The sequence below is a fragment of the Melopsittacus undulatus genome, chromosome 12 (genome assembly GCF_012275295.1).
Source record: "Melopsittacus undulatus isolate bMelUnd1 chromosome 12, bMelUnd1.mat.Z, whole genome shotgun sequence".
Taxonomy (NCBI): Eukaryota; Metazoa; Chordata; class Aves; order Psittaciformes; family Psittaculidae; genus Melopsittacus; species Melopsittacus undulatus.
Genome location: NC_047538.1, coordinates 5,965,569 through 5,986,016, shown reverse-complemented (window position 1 = coordinate 5,986,016; position 20,448 = coordinate 5,965,569). Strand labels below are relative to the sequence as shown.

General features: G+C 40.6%; 1 protein-coding gene across 4 annotated transcripts in view; it reads right to left on the bottom strand.

The window, feature by feature from the left end:
• The window catches only part of LOC101868407 (arginine-glutamic acid dipeptide repeats protein), a 223,918-nt gene that overhangs the window by 193,938 nt on the left and 9,532 nt on the right, over positions 1-20,448 (bottom strand). Inside the window, exon 1 of one of the 4 annotated variants that reach the window (XM_034068168.1) lies at positions 10,681-10,903. The exons of the other annotated variants lie outside the window; for them this stretch is intronic. The gene's annotated coding sequence lies outside the window, so the exon portion shown is untranslated. Of the gene's footprint in view, positions 1-10,680; positions 10,904-20,448 lie in introns of those variants that run through there. 4 annotated transcript variants of the gene reach the window in all.

The window sequence follows — 20,448 nt, the reverse complement described above, 5'->3', positions numbered from 1 at the left end:
CAATTCATACTGCCTGTGCAACACACAAACAGCAGGTTTCACCAGGAAAAACACCCTTTATTGTGCCATCTCATATAGAGGACAGAGCAAACAGGGTCTTTACTAGGCTTTTTTGAACTACTGATAGGGACTTTGGCCATTCTTTGCACGACCACTGCTGATTATATCAGTGCTCTTTATATACATGCAGTTAGTGAAGGAAACTCCCTCCATCAAAAACATTTCAACCCTGGGTAGCTGCTATCAGCATCAGAAGGAATGCATTAATCACTTCAACTCAAAGCTAAAAATCCCTGAACATATACATGCAAGAATAAAACAGTTACATACAAAGTGCAAAGTAAACTGGACACACAAATCTGAAGGAACTTAAGCATTAAGAAACGTGGCTTGGTCATGTCAGCCTTTACATGTCAAAAGATACAGGAGATAAGCAGTTACATTCAATAACTATAAAGAGCTTTTCAAAGTTAAAAACCCACCTAAAGGCACTGAGACCAGCAGAATGTGGCATACAGAGGAAGGGATGGAGCTGATACAGATTAAACACTCAGCTTATCTATGGGGACAAACTGTTTGGAGTAACAGTGAAATAGCATACAAATTGTTTTTTAAAGGCATCTAAGAATATCAATTACCTTAATCTATTCCCAAATGGATTAGTTTAACATGACATGAAGCACCCTTGGTAAGGAATACACATCTAACAGGATTAATACTGCAGTCTCAATCCACACTTCAGTTGGGTTTACCCAAGTTTTTTTCCCAGGTAATAATACTTAAAGGGATAAAGAAAGAGGAGGGAATGAAAGTCACCCTACTCTTATGATCACTCAGCACACCTAAGGACAAAAGCCGCATCCCTTGACCACTGCCAGCTTTTGGCCATGGAACACTGATTCTGACTGCATCCCTGACTTTAACCAAAATCTGAAAGCCAAAGCAGCCCAACCCTCCCTCCAACAGGTGTCTTTAGGCAGCTGTTGTGATCCAAAGTGTATGCACTTGTGCAGTCCACCACCCACTCCCCACATAACAGGACAGAAGCAGCACAGCCTAGTAACCAGCCTTCTACATCCACCACATGCACATCTCTTCTTACATAGCAAGGTCTTCAGCCATGCCAAAACACACTTCCTGCTTGGGTTTAAGTTCAAGTCAGGGGTTGTAGTTAAGTCAATAAAAATGAGCTTAGAAATAGCTTTACGAAGGTCACCTAGGCAGGGTCAGCTGCTGAACTAACTGGCACTGAAACTCATACCGCTACCCTGGTGAGAGAAAGAGACCTAAACCCACAAATGGAAGGAGGAAGAGTGAGAAGACACACACCGATCAAACAAGCTTCCTCCTAAATAAGATTCAACATTCCCCACTGACATCCAAGCAAGAGAGAACTCACTCGCTGGTACATGCCAGGATGTTTAAAGCCTGATTTGCATACAAGAGTCTAAAGCAATACATATTACTTGCCCTAAGTTTAGCAAGCAATTCTGCAATGTTTCCAGACCAGGCTTCATTCTGATGCAAATTAGAGTATTTCACTTGTTCATATACTAGCTGCTGAAACTAGCTGATGGAGAAAACAGGATGTGAAATAGCAGCTACATATATCAGCAAAATATTTTTTGCTAGGTTTACAATCACACTGCATTTTGTAATTCAATTGCTAATGTTGCAGAACCCAGTTTTAGTCGAATATACATGTAATTACATTCATCAATTAGCCTCTAATTGCATTTTGCTATTCTTGAGTCCTAAGACTCTGCTAGGCATATTGAAAAGCTGCTATTCCCTGGGTTTGGTTCTTGGGGTGGGGAGGATATTGGTGCTACAGTACAAAAGAGGCTGAATTTGGTTTAAACATCATTCTGTTCCCAAATTAAGGCCTACCTGGAATAAAGGACTTGATCCTCAGTGTACAGTGTTCTATCTGTCATGATGGGGCAGAACTGCCTATGACTGGTCACAGTATGAACAACTTGGAAGAGAAAAATGATGAAAATACTACACTATAACACTGTAGTTTACAAATACTTTGCAAGCTGAAGTGAGATTCTTAAACCGTTCTTATTGCCTCAAAGATTTCTTCCCAAATGACTGCAGTCATTTCCAGGGGAGATAATGTACCAAAACCAAAGGAAATCCTATTTTTAAGTTCTATCTCCACTTTGTGCTCCTCTAGAGGCTAGTGTAACATTTCTGTACCTCTTCCTTCAAAACACCAATAGTAAGACTGCACAATGAGGACTGTCTTGCTTCGGGATTTTGCCTAAAGACTCGAGACACATAAAGAGTTATGAAAACAAACTCCTCGAGTCTGAGCTAAGTAGGAAATGGGGTTTTGTTGCCACAGAAAACCGGAACCCAAAAGCAAACAGCCGGCCAGGTACCAATTGTAAACTTCCTCTCTGTAGTGCGTACGTAAACAGACAACTTGTATGTTCAGTATCAAGACAGAGCTGGGTCCATGAGACAAGGAACTTGATTTTGCCAGACCTCCCCATATCTACAGCTAAACCAGAGGGTTTGTTTCTCTGGGAAGGGCTTTGTGTCTAAAACTAAAGATCAGATATCTCATAGTGGGATATTCTGCACATTACCTCCAGAGAGTCAGCCACACACTGGTATTGCATGACTATAAACCCATAACCCATGTTAGAAGTAGCACAGTTCAGTAAAAGAATTATTCTAGCGAGTTACAGCCTGACTGACACATAACCAAAAGAAACCCCTGCCCTTTCTCTGAATCAGTGTCCTCCTTAAAGCTGCATTACTTATCCAGACCCTGCTACTGGTACAAGATGGTTTGATGCATGCCAAGAGCATTTTATCTTAAGCAAGCAGTAGCATCCATTTCAAGAGCAGGTACTTCTCAACCACTGTAGCTTTGGTCTACTGTGTCCTGAACTACTATTGGAGTCCTGTAGAACTGATTCCCTAAACAGCCTTAAAGCTGGCAGAGAACAAAGTTACGCAGGAATATTTATACAAACTTCCTTCCCCAAAACCATCACAACTACTGTTGATACAGTAAATTACTGTGGCCAGGGCCTCATCCACAGAAATCCTGCTTTAAATGATGAGCAAGCAGTAATTGTAGCTGAGAAAAAGAAATTTCAACTCTATGTGCCAATTTTGGTTTAGAACCCAATAACTTGGTGTTTCAGTTGATTAGGATCCAACTCAAGTGAATTTGCTGTGATTTACATTTCTCTAACTGCGTACATAAAACAAAGGGTGATCAATACCACCAACTATGAGATTTATTTTTGTTCTAGCAGACACAAGAAATCTGAGTTATTACTTAAGGCAGCAAATAAGCCAGGATGCTTTCAGCTGCGGTTATAACTGAAACCTTAGTCCTCACTTAGCATGCACACCTCTGCCTTTATTTCCCTGTTTGTCTCACAGCTTATTAAGTTTTGCTAACAAAAGCAGCCGTGCTCTTGCCAACAGATTATTCCATTTTAATATCCCACTTCATTTTTAAACATCAGTGTAACCTCCATAAATAAAAGACGTGAGCTGCAAGTGTCTTCTACCAATTGCAGGGCAAATTCCCTTTGTATCAGCTGCAGACACACAGCATTCTGCACAGAATTGCAGGGTCGTGTTTTCATCTACCATGACAGCTGAGGTTGTGTAGATACCAAATACACAGTAAATGTAGCAAGCATTTCTTTTAATAAACTGCCACCGAAAAAAGCATGAGAAAGGGGGGGAAAAAAGTGAATCCAGCTGAGGACATATTGATGGGTACAAAATCCTTGAGGCATTATGCAGCTCACACAGGCTCATGGATCAGTATTATTGCAGCAACCAGTAGCCGTCAAAGCCAATTACCCCGGGGACTTTGCTACGTGAGGACCAGGCTCTGTAGATGCCTGCTGCAAGCAGCAGCGGTGGGGAGAGGAGCGAGTGCTGAAAACCTGTCACAGCCAATTACTGCCAATGTTTTATTTATGTCAGGATACACCTGATCAGTGAACAATAAAGCCATTTTAGAGGAGATTATTACAAAACCAGAATGCAAAATGGCAACAACAGCGAGGAAAGATCCCGGTTATAAACACGGCACGTACGCTTGCCACATAGGAACATGGAGAATAAATCCTCGCCGCCGAAGCGGTGACACACGGGGGTTTTAAAGCTTTTGACTCCAAGTGTAGACTGCTTTTTTTGCTCCCAATGCCCTGACAAAAGGCTGCTTTGTGTGTAACCTGGTTTAGAGAAAGGAAGATGCAAGTCAGGCTGCTACAATGGATTGGAGGAGTTGTGTTTTATATGGGAGGAAACCAGAAAGGGGGAAAAAGGGGAGTGGAAAGCACTGACACGATAAAGAGATAATGTCCACAGAACATCTATTTTATGCAATACCAGCCTTTATTGCGATTGCCCAAACTCAGCTGACAAATAAAAAGGTCATCGACTGGAAAAACACAGAAATCAGAACATCCTCCAAGGCTCGAAAACCTGCTTTGTACTTACCCGTCTTCAGCTTCTGCATGTTAAAATCTAACAGATTTGAGTTTAAATCTGCCCTTTGGCCACAGGACCCGACATCAAACCCCAAATAAACACTGGGGCTTTTCCACAGATGTACAAACTATGCCTACTTTTATTCATGGCAATTTGCACCTCCCTGCTTTCAAGAAGAGCACATTGTACAACACTGTTCTGAATGAAGAGATCAGATGGAGCCCTGTCAGGCAAATATGCTGTGGAGGAAACCCTTCAAGCAGAATTGACCTCCCAGTAGAAGTTCTATCAGCCACTGGGATGTAAGTTGGCACTTCTAAATGATTCTCTTCCATTATTTTACCACCTTCAGTTCCAATTGCCAACATTTCCTATCCTCTCTCTTAAAGGACATACCACGACTCCCTCCCCAAAGAGCCCAGAGATGCAGAGATTTAGTGACTACAGCAACCACTGCTCTGAGAATGCAATTTCCCTAAGTCCTCTTTGAAAAACAAGCCATTGTTTGTAGAGACAAACACTGTCTATACTATTTCTTTCTTAAGTACACCCTTTCTTAACTTCACCCTTTCCAAGGACTAGATCTAAACACCAATACTAATTATGCTGTAAAATAGTTTCAAACCTATAGAGCAACAGTAATACACATAACGTAAGTCAAAAGACATGATAAACAACAGTGGAGGGAAACTTCTATGTTCCTTAAGCCTCAATGTTGAAAATCACTTAGCATAATCTAATAATCTAATCTACTACACTGAAGAGCTACCACAATAGTGGCTGCTGCTTCTGTTTACTCTTCAGAGTACAGCAGTTCAACCCAGGGCCTTAAAATAACTTTGGCCCACATATGTACAGAATTAAGGGAAATTCAAGGGACTGTTTATCATACAAAAGGCTCCTATCTCAACAAACACTGCAAATACATTAAACCTGCTCATCATCAGGATCCAAAGGCATTTACTGTCTAGAAAGACAGAACCTGAACTTCTCTTACACTACGCCAATATTATGCAAGTATCATCTTCAAGTTAATGCACAAGGAAGAGTTCACTAAAGCTGACTAACAGGTATGCCCCTATGAATTAAAAGGCACAGAACACAGAAAGGGTATGAAAACCCTACATGCCATAGACTGCACTGGCTTCCCAGTTAACCTACAGTTCCAAGTAGGGAACAGAACTTAAGGATAAGCTCATAACATCTTTCTCACTCCACTTACTTGCTTGATCCCTTCTGCCACAGGGGATTTTGGCTACCCAAAAGGCTCAGCAACATCCCAACTGCAGTGAGGATGAAGAGACAGCTTGAAGAGACAGTTACACATCACAGCATTCAGAAGTTGAATACAATTCAAGGATCACATTGGCTATCTCTACCTGTTGCAACAGTCATTGTGAAGACATAGGAAGCCCAAAGATACAGCAACAAAAAGCAGCAAGACTACATAGACCTCCTTAAATGGTATCAACACAGCAATACACAGGAGTATTTGGGTATGGCCTTGCCTGCAAGGAGAATGCAAAGAGTGGAAATAATAGGCATTTCAGACCTGAAAGGAAAGCGTGAAATGAATGGCTGTTAAGCACCAAGCTGAGCATTAGACTTGGATTCTCCCCTCCCTTCCACATATGGTATATGCAGTATTCTGCAAATGGTCGTTTTGCTCACAGGCTGGACACTGTGCAAGTACAGCTGCAGAATAAAAAGGCATTTGAACACAAAAATACACCCTCTGTGTCTGTTCTGGATATATCCTTTAAAATGATCTTTCATGGCTATTAGGAAGAGAGACAGAGCTATCTGACAATACTTTTCATCTTTATTCTCTTCTCTCCAAATACACGCCTTGGAATTTAATATAACTGTATCACCATCACCCAGTGTATTTATGTTTGTGATGCTGGAAATGTATTTTATCAAGGCAATATTACCCACTGTAGTGTGTGAGCTCCTGAAATTCCCTAGAGATTGGTTTAGGCTTTAATACCTGATAGGGACACCCCTCCCCTAAAAAATATACATAAAATCAGAAATATATTAGATCTAACCGCATATTTTACAATGGAGTTGCACAGTATATGCATTCTATCACTCTATTTCCCAGAAGATTCATTACAGATACATTAGAAAGTCAAATCAGGCAATTCTGCAGTCTGGTGAAAGCAAGCATATGAAAGCAGGTTAATACAAAAGAATTTCATTTTAAGTAGAGGACATTTAGGACTTTTAAAAGCAACATGATGATAAAAATTTCAGGCTGTTTGTTCTGGCTTCAGAGCATGTTTTTCAAGCCTTGTTTCAACGATGAAGCTGATTTTCTAAGGGAAGAGGGAGAGGATGCGAGATCTCCAAGGTTTGCCATCTTAATTACCCTACTGCTTCCACACGCTGCTACGAATCACACTGCAGACACACTTCTCCTCTCAACAGCCAGGGTATAGTCTGTATCAACCCTTTGCAGCAAAACCCCTAAATGCATTAGTTAGCATTTGCAGAGGCTGTGCTACACACTAACAAATCACTGGGGATGGCATTTTAGACAAAGGTATTATTAAGTACAAGACACAACCCATTTGGAGTTTTCTGCTTACAACAGAAGTATTATATATAATTACTATCATTTATAACCTTGCCTCCATTTCAGCAAGTTAAATGCAGATGGGGAATGTAATTACTTACTGAACTAATAATGCAAGCACTGATTGACAGGCTGATAGAAAAAACTTGTTCAAAGCAGTATTAACTTCAAAGTAGAAGCTTATCTGAATGAAGCCAGCTAATTTTAGAGCAATTCTCTACTATAAGCAATACACCTACAAACACACAAGTCATATATACACACAGTCACAAGCACCACCAAAAACCACCCCAAAAACCAAAAACCACAGAACACATAGTGATTGTCAACAGCACTGGCATTGGCAGCATTAAAGATAAACTTCATGCACCTCAGCATGTTTAATACATAACTAAATGCAGTCAAAACATCTGGCATGTTATTGATGGTTAGCATGATAAAGGGAATTTGACATTTCACAGGAACTCGGTTACCCTGCTTACACCCTATATTTACAAAGTAGAAGACCTGCATTTGTTTCTGATTTCCCATGTTTTGGAAAGCTTGCATTGTGTGGATAACTGAGACATCATGAAAAGGCAGCTGCGTGCATTAGGAACTCTTATTCCTAAACAGTATTTAGAGCACATAAAATCTTTGCATCTTTTACACGGAGGGGGACGGGAAGGGAGCTCTTAATTTTCTCTCACCCACTCCACCAACAGGCTTTTCAGGAGAAAAACAATATTTATTATTACTGCATAAATATTCACTGTGCTATTTGAATGCTTTTGATGAGGTCTGTTACATTCACCATCTCTTAAATTATTCTGAGACAAACCAGAGTCCCACAAGCACTCAGAGCCCAGCATGTTTACCTGTTATTGTCTTAATCTGAAACAGGGAGGGGGAGGGCTAATCAAGTCATGTTCTCATATCATACCTAGTATGAGGCATCCCTGCCTGCAGCACGGAAGGTGGAACTAGATGATCTTAAGGTCCATTCTAACCCAAACCATTCTATGATTCAATGATCTATCTCCACTTGATCCTAATAGAAGCAAAATACCATCAACTACTGCACTGGACTGGCAGAAGAAATTGAGCTGATATTTCTGGCCCTCATCTTGCAAAGGAATCAACTTGCACAGTTGACTACTAACACTCAGCTGCTCCTACAACCTGCAGAATTAAATGGAAAGCCTTTAATGTCAGCCACTTGACAGGGTGAAGCAGATATACCAAAACTGGCAAATGACTATGACCACAAAGAGTATGGAAAAAACAGGGTTATTCTCTTCCCCAATCTCCAATGGAAAGAGCAAGAATTCAAGCAGCACAAACCATGTTATTTCTTTTATTCACTACTCAACCCAATGCTACTGAAATTCAAGATCATTTCCATAGCATTTTGCCCCATTTGAACAGCAGAGATCACAAGGAGGGGCAATACAGATACATGGTGTCATGGTTTAAGCCCACTGTTACAGCTGAACCAAGGACACAGGGTTATGAGACTCCTAAGCAGAGACTGGAAAATTACTCCCACCTCTGTCACAGAACTACTATAAGCAAGCCACACAATGAGGCTTTACGCAGGCTCTTTCAATGTCTGTGCAAGATAATGCTGTATATCAGGAATAAATACAACACTGCAGTCAAACTAGAGAACCGTGTTTCCCTTTAATTTCTCACATCTTGAATCAAGAGCTGCACAGAAAGTTATTAAAATTAATGGAAACTATCATAACTCTGTCTTTTTTATGACTGGTAATATTCCTTCTAAAATATTAGTCCCCTTGGCTGAACCAGCACGTCTGTTTGAAAGTTGCCTTTGAAGATCAGAAACTCTTTAGCATAAAAAGTGAAACATGCAATCATGTTAATGTGACAAGGTAAAGGGAGGTAAAAAAAGAATCACTTCAGCTCAGCATTTCTGAAACTAAAGCTATTCTTTCATATCAAAAAGGCATGTTCCTTCCCTGCTTCCCCCTGCTAGAACTGAAGTGAGGCTGTAACAAAGGCTTTTGGTCCTCTGAGCATTTCAAAAACAAAGCAAAGTATCACACTTGGCATGTTCCCTAAGTAAACACTTCCCATCCTAAACAGAATTAGTAGGTCAGAATCAATTGCTGAAGCACAAACCCCAGCGAGCCAGCCAGGACTCCTTTTTCCTTGTTTGCATAACACATACCACAATATATATGTATATATATACACATATGAAGGAGGCAAGAGCACACATGTATTTCATAAACAAGAAATTCAAGCTGGAATCTCTCACTCTTCCTTCTGAGGTTTAAGTGAGCTTTGTGCCAAGCCAAAACACTGTATTATCCAGCACTGTTTCATCAAAAGCAAAACCAGCATCCACACATCTCCAGTTCTTGTACCAAAAAGAATAAACTCAGAACTCCATGAGAAGACAGAACTATCAGCTTTCCAATATTCAAGTACAGTTTAGGATAACACCTCCTGCATGTGATTGTGGATCATTTGTTAGGCTTTCATCTGCTCTGCACCAGGAAAAACAGGTACTGCACTTGAAAGACTCAGAATAGCCTGTTTCTCACTGCTCCCTACTCACCACTGTGTTATTACTAAGTAATCCATGATACCATTACTGCTGCTAACTATGAATACCTTCGCAGTCACTAACAGGCTCTAGATTGCAGAGCTGTAGTATAGCATATGTGCAGGGTTGAACAGCACTTGGAGTATTCCATACTTTCCAGAGTCATCCTGTGGGACAGACTAAATGGCAAAATTCAATGAATGAAAAGACACTGATATATAATCATATAATCCTGTTTCTCTGAAGTTATCGTTTACAGAGGTATTCCCTTTGAAATTACAAGTTCTACTTCAGTACCTGCACATTAAGCTTTCTCCAGGACACACACGTTTTCTAGACACACAAATCAACACACACCAAATCTGAAGTCACAAAAGAAATACATAAGCAGCAATCTGTGCCTGCTCTGACTGCTGACTCCCCAGTGCTTGCTCAACTGCTGAACACTCAACTCTGACAAAAGGCACCATTTACCGAAGTAGCAACTAACCTCCTTTCCATAATTGCTCACTCAATTTTTAAAAGCACCTTCCTCTCCCTTACAGTTACAGAATGATTTCAAAAGCATGAACCCATTAAACATTTCCCTCGGTCTGCCCTCAACAATAGCCTCAAGAGATAAAAATCCTCATTTGTTTCAACAGAGGCCCTATTGATCCCGCTGGCACAGAATAGGACTATTTTCTCCTCGTGCTGCTTCAGAGCAGAGCATTCTGTCATGGAGCTACACGTTTATTTCCTTCCCTGTCTCTTTACAGAAGCTGCATAGCAGTCGTTTCTCACACCACACCACCCCTCTCTATCCCAGCAGAGAGCTTTCAGCAGTCAAGATGCAGATAAGTCTACTGCACATAAATACAGAGGAGAGTTAATGCAAAAAAGCTATGGGTGGGCTTTAATCTGCTGCCATTCACATCCAAATTGGAGGGGAGCAATACCAAAATCTCTTCACTATCACAAATTCTATTTCACACTATCCAGTCAGAACATTCAAGTCTTCAGGAGCCAGTTGGAGACGAACTACCTGTCTTACAGAAGCCACCCACTGCATCACACAAACACTTACGGTTCTTTAGAGAAGGTCAGAAGACATATTACTGGCAATTCTGCAGATGTGAACGTCTCCAGGCGTGATGCTTGGCTGTCACTGCAAAGCTGACAGGTTTTATTAGAATTGGGGAACATTGACTGCATTCTGTCCCTTGAATGTCAATGATCTGATCCTTTAAGTCAATTCGAACGCAATTTCCACCTCCAGTGATGCAGTCAGCAGATGAATTCATGGCAGGTCTACAGAAGCTGAAGGAGGGCTGTTGAGGAAAGTCAGTACTACTTAACACAACCAGTTGTAACTAAAGGCATCCTTTACTCAACCTCTTGTACACATCAAAGACTGGGAGTGCCTAGTCCCTACAAATCATTCAGGCCTGTTGTTTTCCAGGAAGCAAGACTCAACATTCAGGTTCTGTAAGCAACAAAACCAACATCTTCTGATAGACCTCTGACTCTTCAAGGCAAAGGGATGTTTTTAGGCAAGATCATAGCCAAGTCTTTTCTTTTACCTCCACAGATACCTGTGAGGTGCCCTGCACTTTCATCCAGAAACCTCTAAAAACAACATAAACAAGCTGTGCTCAACAGAAAACCACAGGTGAGATCTTGACTTTCTACACACTATTCACAAATCACACTCTCTTCTTCACACCTCCCAAATATAACTAGTTGGCTCAGTTAAAGGCATACGGGGACAAGCTAAGCATGCAAATACACCTACTGCTGCAGGAAACCAGACCACTGACAGGATTCAAAGTGCACTCCGATTGTACTTCTCTCTTCACCTAGAATTAACAAAGAGTAAATTGATTCCTCCAAGCACAAGAGGATTTACGGTTTAGGTTCCAAATACTTCCAACACCATCACTGCTTTAATTTTCACCGCTCCATCATTTCTTGATGAACTCAAGTTCACCACAGATGCTGAGTTTCCTGGTTAAGTGCTACCTTTCCCCTCTCATTGTCACCAATATTTGAAGGACTTTGCATTCTTACTTATCAAGAAGAGATATTTTCCTCCATTTAATTTATTGTTAGTGTGAAACATTACATCAGACACCCAGTTTCTACTCCTGATAGTTTACCAACCAGAAGTATTTACTCATCACTCTCCACAACAAGCTAACAGAAAACTAAGAAAGGGATATTGCGGGGAGACAGAGGGGGAAGCCTGCGTTGAATTAAAACCATAAGGAAGATATGTGATAGGTACTTCTCGAACAACCTGCTTGCAGAAGAGCAAACGAACTAAGCAGAAAGATCAACAGCCGCCACTCGGAAGAGATCTTCCTGCTGAGAGATGCTGAGTGGCCTTTACAGACCTTGACATTGAAGAGCAAGAGCTTTTACTAGTTTCTAAAGAAAACAAGCAAGTTCTGAGACTATGGGTGTATAGGGAAAGCACAAGGTATCACTACAGGTGTTTAAAGCTGCATCCCACCTCAGGGTACAGTCTAGCCAGGCAGATAAACCACTGTAAACCCAAAACCAATGCTGATCTTAATTTGGCCTCTAAAAGACTTAGCTATCCAATGAAATGTAAAGGCTACTTGAGCAAACCCTAACTTTGGTGAAGTTTCATGTTCTTTCTGATATATACGTTCTCTATTGCAAGGTAAGAGGTGAGCAGAACAACACAAGAAGCAGAAGGGTAGAAACTTACACAACAGAAGCAATTTCTCACAGCATCCAATTCAACCCTGTCATCACATTACAATAAGCTAAAACACAGAGTGAGTGACCTGTGCATCTTAGAAACCTTGAACCTTTGAGTATCTACCTGGAGACAAAGCTGCAAACACACACATACATACAAGACAGCCAAACAATGTATCAGCAGAGAAAGAGCTGCACTTTCAGTCATCTCAGCATGTCTTTGTTCATGCCTGGGGCTGACAGCCTGAGTACTCAGTTTGCTACAGCATGTTCTAGAAATCAGAATAATAATTAAAATCAGTTTGTTAATACTTTGGTCATTATGGAGCAGTCCTGAAACATTTCCCACTGATTTCATTTCCAGTGCAATAAGGACTACAAACAGACAGCAGAATTTAGCAGACTAAGTATTTTACAGAGCTTACAGTTGGATCTAAAAACATCTTCAGTGATCCTCCCACTCCACTTCAGTTATCACGCTGCTCACTAAAAAGAGATTCTGTTAAGTACTGTGACATTTCAGCTCCTTTGATAGTAAAGAAAGAGCATTTAGTGAATCCACGTCATAAATACAAGCTATAGATGTGAGATATTTGGGTATGGGCTAAGCTAATTCCAAGAGCTACATAAAGCTGCTTAGTCTCGGAAGCCCACAATGACAAAATAAGAACTCTTCATGGTGTTGCTACTATCTTACTACTTCTTGAGACAGACTACCTGTACACCCTGCCAATGGAGCCACATCACCTTCTATAGCAGGCAGCCTACTGTCCTACTGAATTCATCTGATTCCAGTCCTGGTAGAATATCCTGACAGGCTCATAAATCTCCTCTTAACCTCTCTACTTCTCTAATCCTCACAAGTATAAGAACTGTTTTTTCCAGGATCCTGAACAGTTTCAGTGGTACATAACTCACACTTGAGAGCTGACATATGGTTCAAACAAGCATCAGATTGTTGCATGGTTTTCATACCAGCCCTCATAATCCCCGGGTTCCTAACATCTGTCTTTCATTTGTGACATAATTACACATTTATTTTCCATTTTACTAGTTTTAATTTCATATACTGTTTACTTCATTGTGGGTATGATCTTGCTGCAGCCAAGGGACATCACATTACAAACACATTTCACTTGAGCTTTAAAGCTCTTCACTTTTCTTGTTCACAGATGCACCTATGTACAGAAAGATTGTTAATAGTTTCTTCCACTAAACTACAAACTTAAAGCTTCATGAAAGCTTAGTAGAGGAGTTACAGAAGCTTGACCAGTTCTTCTAGAAAATAACCTACAAACAACTGCAAAGGCTTTATGAAGTATACTAGAAGGTGAAGCAGAAGAAGAGATATCAATATTTAATCTCCTGCTAAAACTGCAGCATCAAAGCTGCATCAGGGTGGCATAATGCAGTGGCTGGCTCCATTTTAGTGTTCTTATATGAAGAAACCAGATTTTTTCCTTTGCATTATGTATTAAATAGTACATATTTTTGAATCTCAGAAAACCATCTCTAAGCCTCAACCATTGTAAAAAATACCAGGCAGCATTTTACAGGCTAGACATGCATGAAACATCAAATTTAAAGATAGATATTGTTAATTTCTTGATAATGCCTTCCAATATATACTCCTCAAGCTCACTACATCTGGAAAATAGAGTGATCAATGTAACTAATATGCCTAACTTAAAGCATGCTCACATTCTTCATATCTGAGCAAAGGAAGTTCAGGCTTTCTATTCACACAGATTCCCTTACTGAGCAAATTGCCACCATGTGGTGACTAGCTAGCATGTATATATTGCCTAGATGTAAGAACATTAAGAAAAATCAATAAGTTATGTTTCAAAACACAGTGATGCATTCATCAGAAGTTCTGCAATGAAAATCTGGCTTTGCAGATTGCTACAGACAGGAATTGTTTGCACAGTTCAAAGCAGAACACTAGGAATGGTCACTGCTTTCTACGTTTTCAAATTAACCTCACACACATCTCACTCAATACATGACCTCTAGCTAGAATCACATCACACAAAGTCTTGCTGTAAACTCGGCTAGCTAGGCACATGTTTACACTGATAACATAATGCAGCCATCATTATGGGGCAGAAGGGAAGCTGGACGACAACGAATTGGACATATTGCTAACAGGATACACTTTTGGCAACCACCAAGCAATTAAGATGAGAATTCTTAATCATCTCAAACATCTCCAAATTTGAGATGAGTGTATGAGCATGCAGAAGAGTCAGTGGCAATGTCAAGCTTCAGTCATCATCAGTTTGAAATAGCAAGCTTCCCATCAGCATTGCACAACCTTGACACAAGCCTGCTGTGATGCACTGATGCAGATCTACGCACATAGAGTCAGACAGATCTTCCTTTTCCCCCAGCCCATGCCAATTCGAGGAACTTTAAGGGAAGTTAAAACGGGAAAGTACTTTTTCAGCAGAATAGTGTAACACATTTGTAGCAGAGAGCACTGAAACTGGGTTTACTGTATCCAAAACATGTTACCCTACACAGAAAAGTCACCCCATGGATTGCCTTTTAAAATCACAGGTCATGTTTCCATGGTATATCTGTGCATAATCAGACAATGTAGGAGTCTGCCATACCATCTCCTATACTTGTTTTTCCTTGTAGATAAAATACATGCAACTGCATGCTTAAAGTTCTACAACCTGCCTGGTATCCATTATTAAAAGCTAAGCAGATGTCTACTCAAACTGTAACATCATTGTTTGTGAAGCATATAGGAACTGTTTGTATCAGCACAGAATGGATGCCATTTACTGCTACTGCTCTAGGATGAACCAGAACGCCAAACAATGAAAGACATTCAAGCAGAGCAAAACTTCCTAATGAATTTTGACAGCAGCAGAGAGGCACCCACTGTATTCTTCATTAGTGCTGCAACGTATTTCACAGTTCATTCTAAACAGATCTGGATGCATGCGATCAGAGGAGCATTGTATTTCAACACATTATTTATCTAAGCACAGGATTCAAAACCTTTCCTATATTGATTAACTGACCAATACAGTAAGGATTTATAAATCCACTATAACAGAAGCTATCCTCTCCAGAACCTGCTCCTTATGTTCATTTGTGCCCTCAATGCTTTAAGAGGTCCTCTGTTCCTTAATAAGACTTGCCTGGTCACAAAGTAACAGCACAGAAACACTGAAAAAGGCTGTTCTCCCTCTGAATATTTCTCAACAACTAAACATCACTTTAATAACAAAGACAATTACTCCAGCATACAGCTTGGTTTTGTCAGCTAGTGGAGATTTTATAATTCAAATGCTTGCGTTTCACTTGTCTGCCATTACTGGCAAATTAAAGCTATGAACAACTGCTGTGTAGGCAACAAATAATTCTCCTAACATGCCAACAATCGCTTTAATCTCTTCCACTTAACAACTCATGAACCTTTTATGAACATAATCTTCTAGAAGGTAACTGGTGATACAAGATAATCCCAGGCCACATTTAATTAAAACTACAAACTACACATAGCTCCATGCTTACCAAGGCTTCCATGCTGAAAAAGCAAGAGTGGCCATTATTAATAGCTCTGTTCATCTAACAAACTAAGTGCACAGAAACAAGCTAAAGCAGCAATCCACAGACTATTTCACACTGAAAAAAGAGATGTCACAAATTATAACTTGCCATAGCAGAAGCATTATAAAAAATCCCTGTTTTAAACAGCTGAACTGAATCACACTTGCAGTTAAGGATCCTACCCTTAAAGCAAATCCAGTCGGTTATTACTTGTTACAGGTTACAGTGAAGTAATCTAAAATGAAAAGGCCATTTTCCTTCAAGGATCATAGAATTTGAGTCACTTGGCTGACAGGTGCAAGTCAACATAGATTTCATTAGAGTTTTGAATGCCAAAAGCCTTGTTTGACTGGACATAAAATACATTTGCTATTTTTAAACATACCTCATGTAATCATTTAACCAGAGCCCTGTAATTCAAACTGGGGAGTTCTTGTCACATTAAAGAGCTGATCAGAAGATGGGTCTGTACAGTTCTGTTTAAGGGTCGGCATGTTTCCATGAACACATTTGGCACTCCCCATCTCCACAGCTCTTTCCCCTTCTTCTAAACCCACTTAAAAACACTTCAAACTGCCTGAAAGCCTCCAGAAAGCTTTACGTGCATGCCTTTATCACACCCACTGCCTCATACCTGTGCCAAGCAATAACCAGCCCACTCAGGTCAACAATGACCACACAAGGGAACTCAACACGCTATGCATGTATCCATCTCTTCCCTACACTGAACAAGAATAACCAAGCTCAAAGCATTACTCTACCATCTGCTGTGGTGCCAAACATCATACTTGTCACCAGCACAAAGTGGCATCTAACTGCATCCCAAACCTGAATCAATTTCTCATCTGCAGTATTTGAGCTGTGCAATTCTGTGCTTTATAGTTACTCAAAATCTCAAAAGGAATTATCTTTAGAAATAAATATATGTATTATAGCAGCCTTCCAACTAAAGGGGCCTGCAAGAAAGCTGCAGAGGGACTTTGGACAAGGGCCTGGAGGGACAGGATAAGGGGAATGGTTTTAACCTTCCTGAGGGGAGACTGAGCTGAGCTCTTAGGCAGAAGCTGTTCCCTGTGAGGGTGCTGAGGCGCTGGCACAGGGTGCCCAGAGAAGCTGTGGCTGCCCCATCCCTGGCAGTGCTCAAGGCCAGGCTGGACACAGGGGCTTGGAGCAGCTGCTCCAGTGGAAGGGGTCCCTGCCTGTGGCAGGGGTTGGAGCTGGATGAGCTTTAAGCTTCCCTTCCAACACAAACCACTCTGTGGTTCTGACCCATCCTGATGCATGCAGCATGAAGTGTAGGTGAGCTGTGACACACTTCATATTGAGAGGCACATTCCCCAGACCAGTAAGGTTTTCACATAATCTCCTTTTGGATGAGACTAAGCTGTGATAAAATGCACCGCTTGGGCACTTCCCACACTGAGAAAATAGCAAGAAATCTCATGTTGGAGAAGAAATATAAATACATGCACAAGCAAGCAAAATTAAACCTTGTAATCTAATGCAGATTCCTTTAAACATGTTTTGGCTGTGACACTTCACTGACAACTAAATGCATAGCAAATATTTTTGCCTCCTACAAGACAGCATCAACATCTTAGAGGCAGCCGAATGAATTACCACTACAGAGGAATGTGGGTTTCCTCAAGCTCAGGATCAGCAAAACAGCAACACTATCCAAAGCCTTGGTCTTTTCAGGAATATGCTCAAGTAATCATAACAGACACATGTAATTCAGACAGATATCCAGTCCCCACAGTAGCAGAGGTTTGGTTTGATACCAGAGTTTAAAGAAATACATAAAGCTGCACTGTGCTATATAGAGACAACACAACCCACCCTGACAGCCAATTTATCTACCCTCCAAATTCATAGCTAAGCAAGTCACTAGGGCAAGCACATCAGCTACGTACCATGCTCTGCAAGTTCTTCCTGACAAACATTTAACATCTGCAGCCTTCTGAAACAGAAGACATTTTTTCCACAGCTACAGAAGTCAGCCTGGGCTATGGATGACTGGCCCCTAAAGTCCTATTTCTGCAAGCAGGAACTGATGAGCTGAGAACTGTTAACATCAAGGAACTAAGCAGGCAACAGTCTCAAAGGGATGCTGAAGTGATGCTACCCAAATAGGTTCTTCCCATGTAGAAATCCACTGCTTTCAAAACATAAAATACTTCTTTTCACTGAAGCATTTGCCTTAACTTAAAACCCTGAAGACAGGGCTCTGCTGCTGCAGTGAAGCAGTACTTATAAAGTACCTTTTAAGTCTTTCTGTACTGTCATAGTGGGGAAAATAAACACACTGGGATTGCCTTTTCTCTGAAAAAGGCCTAAAAAAACTAGCAGAGGAAAAATAAAATGCCATTCAACAACCCATACACACTCATACACATGCCTAAGTACTTTCAGAAAGGAAAGAAACCCTCTTCCCCCTGACATACTTCACAATAGCTGTTTGTGGGATGTCAAGTTCTATTTTACAGCTTAAAGAATACTTTAGTTTTACTCCTGACACCAGCTCACTACAGCCACCACCTCCTTTAGACTAAACAGAAAACCCAGGGGGGCTGTGGAGTCTCCTACGTTGGAGATATTCAAGGCCCACCTGGACAAGTTCCTGTGTGATGTACTCTAGGTTACCCTGTTCTTGCAGGGGGGTTGGACTAGATCATCTTTAGAGGTCCCTTCCAACCCTTGGGATTCTGTGATACATAACAGGCTCAAAAACATACCCAGATATGCAGAGAACAGACCTGGCTGGACTGCAAACAAACTTCAGATCACAGAAGGAGCAGTGTTTTCTGCACTACAAGTATTAATCTCTTCTGCCTTATTTTCTTCTCTGGAGCCTGCCCTTCCTCTCACCTGGAGGCAGGAGGGAAGCAAGCTAGAGAGGAATACAAATTGTGCTCTTCACACACCTACTGACTCACAGGCTGCTTTGAAAGAACCTTATTTAAATGAGGTTCAAATCCTGTTCCTACTGAACAGATTCTAAAGCACATTTTTATTAAAAGCAAATATTTACATAGGAAATAACCTTCTGGCTTTCCTGAGCTTACTAATGGGTGACACCACCTCCTTCCACCTTCAAAGCCTCATTCAACATTTATAGCTTCACCCTTGTGCACCTGAAAGCAAAATCCCAATTTCATTCACTTTAAGGAGTAGAAAATGTTACTTGGAATGTATTCCCAGTATTGATTCAGAGCTGCTCTCTGAATGAGCAATGACTCAATTAGCAACAGGAGGGAGACCAAGTCTAGGAGCTCTCCATTAGTAATACCTAGAGACATCCTGTTATTACACAGCACAAAGGCATATATTTTCTGCTAAGAGCACAACTAGTAAATGAGGGAGGAAGAAGTTACAGGAATTCCTGCAAAGCTTAAAGGCAATCTTGATTGAAGACGAGAACTGCAGCATAAACCAGTCCTGAGAACCATGGAAAATACAAGATAGACATTTATTTTCAGACTTTCAGAAGCAAACGTGATATGACTCAAATTTGGCAGCTAACAGGCATTTAACAAACAATAATTTCCTTTCAGTACTGGAGAACCAAGTATTTTCTCCAGCTGCTGTTACCAGAAGATGCTGATGTACTTTGATAGAAACAAATATCAAATAGCTATTGATGATACATCAAGAACAAAATAACAAATGCAAAGATACAGCTGAGAGTTGGCATCAGTAACGCTTTGAAGTAAAGAGCAACTATGTCTTAAATGAAAAGATACAGCGAGGTGATGATCTATAGTCACATAGAACAGAGCTCACTGGTGCCTTGATGCTAGTATACAATCTAAAGTTTATCTACCTCCAGACATCAATATAGGGAAGAACAAAATATCACCAGGACAATATCCGTGCTTTCAAAGCACACCTTGCCTCCCTGTTACATTCCAAAAGGGGAAAAACATACTAACATAGTAAAATAGCAAAAGATCTTCATTCTTCATGGGGGGGGAAAGGTCCAAATAACCACAAGAAACTGAAAAGAGAGATTCTTAAATCAGGTATTTTTAATGTAGTAATTTGATAACCAGGAGAAGAGATTCATGAGCTCACCACTGTTCCTGTAACCCACTGCTGAGCACAACCTGACACTGGAAAGTGTTTAAAATCCCCCATATTCAGCATCATTTTATAGCTCACTGGTCCTCTATAGCAAACAATTAGAACGAAAGCTAAAGCACAGGTTTCCATGGTTTTGAGCTATCAGGTTCTCTCTGTATTGGGGGGTGGCCAAGATCCTAGATTTGAGAACATTTTATGTTGTTTTTAAAGCATTAACCAGCTATTTCATGGTCATTGCAAAGAGGAACATGTAATGCGTAACTAAGTTAACACCCACTTTCAGATTAGCAAAGTAAACAGATATAAACAAGTAGCATTTTCATACTGCTGAACATCTATTTAACTTCCTGATAACAATGATAAAGTATCATCAGAGCTTCCATTAGCAGAAAAAACACAACTGCAAGGAGTTGTTCAGCTCAAGGTCACACAACAGGTTGTACTTTCTGAAGTGCTTACAGCACCACCCAAA